The following is a 5849-nucleotide window of genomic DNA, read 5'->3' on the forward strand; positions in this document are numbered from 1 at the left end:
GCACGTAGTAGTAGGCACCTCCCGAGTAGTAGTAGTCGTAATCGACAGTGGCGTCTGGCTCCTGGACTCCATCGTCTGGTCGCAACAATTGGGTATATAAAGGGAGGGAAAGGGGAGCAAAGCAACCGTGAGTACTCATCCAAAGTACTCGCAAGCAAGGAGCTACACTATATATGCATTGGGGTCAATGAAAGGGGTAGTATATGTGGACTGAACTGCAGAATGCTGGAATAAGAGGGGGATAGCTAGTCCTATTGAAGACTACGCTTCTGGTAACCTCCATCTTGCAGCAGAAGAAGAGAGTACTGTTGGAAATATGCCCTAGAGGCAATAATAAAAGTATTATTATTATATTTCCTTGTTCATGATAATTGTCTTTTATTCATGCTATAACTGTATTATCCGGAAATCGTAATACACGTGTGAATACATAGACCACAATATGTCCCTAGTGAGCCTCTAGTTGACTAGCTCGTTGTGATCAACAGATAGTCATGGTTTCCTGGCTATGGACATTGGATGTCGTTGATAACGGGATCACATCATTAGGAGAATGATGTGATGGACAAGACCCAATCCTAAGCATAGCACAAAGATCGTGTAGTTCGTTTGCTGGAGCTTTTCTAATGTCAAGTATCTTTTCCTTAGACCGTGAGATTGTGCAACTCCCGGATACCGTAGGAGTGCTTTGGGTGTACCAAACGTCACAACGTAACTGGGTGGCTATAAAGGTGCATTACAGGTATCTCCGAAAGTGTCTGTTGGGTTGGCACGAATCGAGACTGGGATTTGTCACTCCGTGTAAGCGGAGAGGTATCTCTGGGCCCACTCGGTAGGACATCATCATATGCGCAATGTGACCAAGGAGTTGATCACGGGATGATGTGTTACGGAACGAGTAAAGAGACTTGCCGGTAACGAGATTGAACAAGGTATAAGGATACCGACGATCGAATCTCGAGCAAGTACAATACCGCTAGACAAAGGGAATTGTATACGGGATTGATTAAGTCCTTGACATCGTGGTTTATCCGATGAGATCATCGTGGAACATGTGGGAGCCATCATGGGTATCCAGATCCCGCTGTTGGTTATTGACCGGAGAACGTCTCGGTCATGTCTGCATGTCTCCCGAACCCGTAGGGTCTACACACTTAAGGTTCGATGACGCTAGGGTTATAAAGGAAGCTTGTATGTGGTTACCGAATGTTGTTCGGAGTCCCGGATGAGATCCCGGACGTCACGAGGAGTTCCGGAATGGTCCGGAGGTAAAGATTTATATATAGGAAGTCCTGTTTCGGCCATCGGGACAAGTTTCGGGGTCATCGGTATTGTACCGGGACCACCGGAAGGGTCCCGGGGGCCCACCGGGTGGGGCCACCTGCCCCGGGGGGCCACATGGGCTGTAGGGGGTGCGCCTTGGCCTACATGGGCCAAGGGCACCAGCCCCAAGAGGCCCATGCGCCTAGGGAACCCTAGAGGGAAGAGTCCTCAAGGGGGAAGGCACCTCCGAGGTGCCTTGGGGAGGATGGACTCCTCCCCCCCTCTTGGCCGCACCCCAAAACTCATCTAGGGCTGGCCGCCGCCCCTAGGGGGTGGGAAAACCATAAAAGGGGCGCAGCCCCCTTCCCCCTATATATATTGAGGCATGGGGCTGCCCATAAGACGCGATTTGATCTCTCGTTGGTGCAGCCCTGCCCCTCTCCCTCCTCCTCTTCTCCCATGGTGCTTGGCGAAGCCCTGCGGGATTGCCACGCTCCTCCACCACCACCACGCCGTTGTGCTGCTGTTGGATGGAGTCTTCCTCAACCTCTCCCTCTCTCCTTGCTGGATCAAGGCGTGGGAGACGTCACCGGGCTGTACGTGTGTTGAACGCGGAGGTGCCGTCCGTTCGGCACTTGATCATCGGTGATCTGAATCACGACGAGTACGACTCCATCAACCCCGTTCACTTGAACGCTTCCGCTTAGCGATCTACAAGGGTATGTAGATGCACTCTCTTTCTACTCGTTGCTGGTCTCTCCATAGATAGATCTTGGTGTTTTGTAGGAAATTTTTTGAATTTCTGCTACGTTCCCCAACAGTGGCATCATGAGCTAGGTCTATTGCGTAGATTCTTTGCACGAGTAGAACACAAAGTAGTTGTGGGCGTTGATGTTGTTCAATATGCTTACCGTTACTAGTCCAATCTTGTTTCGACGGTATTGTGGGATGAAGCGGCCCGGACCGACCTTACACGTACTCTTACGTGAGACAGGTTCCACCGATTGACATGCACTTGGTGCATAAGGTGGCTAGCGGGTGCCAGTCTCTCCCACTTTAGTCGGAACGGATTCGATGAAAAGGGTCCTTATGAAGGGTAAATAGCAATTGGCATATCACGTTGTGGTCTTGCGTAGGTAAGAAACGTTCTTGCTAGAAACCCATAGCAGCCACGTAAAACATGCAACAACAATTAGAGGACGTCTAACTTGTTTTTGCAGGGTATGCTTTGTGATGTGATATGGCCAAAAGGATGTGATGAATGATATATTGTGATGTATGAGATCATGTTCTTGTAATAGGATTCACGACTTGCATGTCGATGAGTATGACAACCGGCAGGAGCCATAGGAGTTGTCTTTATTTATTGTATGACCTGCGTGTCATTGAACAACGCCATGTAATTACTTTACTTTATTGCTAACCGGTAGCCATAGTAGTAGAAGTAATAAGTTGGCGAGACGACTTCATGGAGACACGATGATGGAGATCATGGTGTCATGCCGGTAACGATGATGATCATGGAGCCCCGAAGATGGAGATCAATGGAGCTATATGATATTGGCCATATCATGTCACTACTATATAATTGCATGTGATGTTTATTATGTTTATGCATCTTGTTTACTTAGGACGATGGTAGTAAATAAGATGATCCCTTACACAAATTTCAAGAAGTGTTCTCCCCTAACTGTGCACCGTTGCTACAGTTCGTCGCTTCTAAGCACCACGTGATGATCGGGTGTGATGGATTCTTACGTTCACATACAACGGGTGTAAGACAGATTTACACACGCGAAAACACTTAGGGTTAACTTGATGAGCCTAGCATGTACAGACATGGCCTCGGAACACGGAGACCGAAAGGTCGAGCATGAGTCGTATAGTAGATACGATCAACATGAAGATGTTCACCGACGTTGGCTAGTCCGTCTCACGTGATGATCGGACTCGACCTAGTTGACTCGGATCATGTAATCACTTAGATGACCAGAGGGATGTCTATCTAAGTGGGAGTTCATAAGATGAACTTAATTATCTTGAACATAGTCAAAAGACTCTTTGCAAATTATGTCGTAGCTCGCGCTTTAGTTCTACTGTTTAGTTATGTTCCTAGAGAAAATATAGTTGAAAGTTGACAGTAGCGATTATGCGGACAGTAGAAAGCTTATGTCCTTAATGCACCGCTCAGTGTGCCGAACCCCAAACCTCGTCTGTGGATGTTGTGAACATCGGACATACACGTTTTGATAACTACGTGATAGTTCAGTTAAACGGTTTAGAGTTGAGGCACCAAAGACGTTTTCGAAACATCGCGGAACATATGAGATGTTTCGAGGGCTGAAATTGGGATTTCAGGCTCGTGCCCACGTCAAGAGGTATAAGACCTCCGACGATTTTCTTAGCCTGCAGACTAAGGAGAAAAGCTCAATTGTTGTGCTTGTGCTCAGATTGTCTGAGTACAACAATCGCTTGAATCGAGTGGGAGTTGATCTTCCAGATAAGATGGTGATGTTTCTCCAAAGTCATTGCCATCAAGCTGCTAGAGCTTCGTGATGAACTATAACATATCAAGGATAGACATGATGATCCTTGAGGTATTCACGATGTTTGACACCGCGAAAGTAGAAATCAAGAAGGAGCATCAATTGTTGATGGTTGGTGAAACCACTAGTTTCAAGAAGGGCAAGGGCAAGAAGGGATACTTCATGAAATGACAAATCAGCTGCTGCACCAGTGAAGAAACCCGAGGTTGAACCCAAACCCGAGACTAAGTGCTTCTGTGATAAGGGGAATAGCCGCTAGAGCAGAATTACCCTAGATACTTGGTAGATAAGAAGGCTGGCAAGGTCGATAGAAGTATATTGGATATACATTATGTTAATGTGTACTTTACTAGTACTCCTAGTAGCACCAGGGTATTAGATACCGGTTCGGTTGCTAAGTGTTAGTAACTCGAAATAAAGAGCTACGGAATAAACGGAGACTAGCTAAAGGTGAGCTGACGATATATGTTGGAAGTGTTTCCAAGTTTGATGTGATCAAACATCGCACGCTCCCTCTACCATCAAGATTAGTATTAAACCTGAATGGTTTATTGAATCTCGATCGTAGTGATACACATTTTCATGCCAAAAGATATAAGATAGTAATGATAGTACCACTTACTTGTGGCACTGCCATGTAAGTCATAATGGTATAAAACGCATGAAGAAGCTCCATGTTGATGGATCTTTGGACTCACTAATTTTGAAAAGTTTGAGACATGCGAACCATGTCTATTGGTGTATACGCATGAAGAAACTCCATGCAAATGGACCGTTTGGACTCACTTGATTTTGAATCACTTGAGATATGCAAATCATACCACATGGAACAAGATAGCAACTTGTTGGAAGTAACACATTTTGATGTGTCCAATCCAATGAGTGCTGAGGCATGCAGTGAATATCGTTATGATCTTACTTCACAGATGATTCGAGTAGATGTTGAGAATATTTACTTGATAAAACACAAGTCTGAATCATTGAATGGTTCAAATAATTTCAGAGTGAAGTAGAAGATCATTGTGATAAGAGGATAAAAAATATCTATGATATGATCATAGAGATGAATATCTGAGTTACGAGTTTTGGCACACAATTAAGACATTGTGGAAATTGTTTCACAATTAATACCGCCTGGAACACCATAGTGTGATGGTGTGTCCGAACATCATAATTGCACCCTATTGGATATGGTGCGTACCATGATGTCTCTTATCGAATTACCACTATTGTTCATGGGTTAGGCATTAGAGACAACCACATTCACTTTAAATAGGGCACCACGTAATTCCGTTGAGATGACACCGTATGAACTATGGTTTAGAGAAACCTAAGTTGTCGTTTCTTAAAGGTTTGGGGCTGCGATGCTTATGTGAAAAAGTTTCAGGATTGATAAGATCGAACCCAAAGCGGATAAAATGCATCTTCATAGGACACCCAAAACAGTTGGGTATACCTCCTAATTCAGATCCGAAAGCAATATGGATTGTTTCTTGAATCGGGTCCTTTCTCGAGGAAAGATTTCTCTCGAAAGAGTTGAGTGGGAGGATGGTGGAGACTTGATGAGGTTATTGAACCATCACTTCAACAAGTGTGTAGCAGGGCACAGGAAGTTGTTCCTGTGGCACCTACACCAATTGAAGTAGAAGCTTATGATAGTGATCATGAAGTTTCGGATCAAGTCACTACCGTACCTTGTAGGGTGACATGGATACGTACTACTTCAGAGTGGTACAGTAATCCTGTCTTGAAGGTCATGTTGCTAGACAACAATGAACCTACGAGCTATAGAGAAGCGATGGTGGGCCCAAATTCCGACAAATGGTTAGAAGCCATGAAATCCGAGATAGTATCCATATATCAGAACAAAGCATGGACTTTGATGGACTTGCCCGATGATCGGCAATCCATTGAGATAAATGGATCTTTTAAGAAGAAGACAGACGTGGATGGTAATGTCACCATCTATGAAGCTCGACTTGTGGCGAAGTGTTTTCCGACAAGTTCAAGGAGTTGACTACGATGAGATTTTCTCACTCG

This window comes from Triticum dicoccoides, chromosome 2A (assembly GCF_002162155.2).
Source record: "Triticum dicoccoides isolate Atlit2015 ecotype Zavitan chromosome 2A, WEW_v2.0, whole genome shotgun sequence".
NCBI lineage: Eukaryota > Viridiplantae > Streptophyta > Magnoliopsida > Poales > Poaceae > Triticum > Triticum dicoccoides.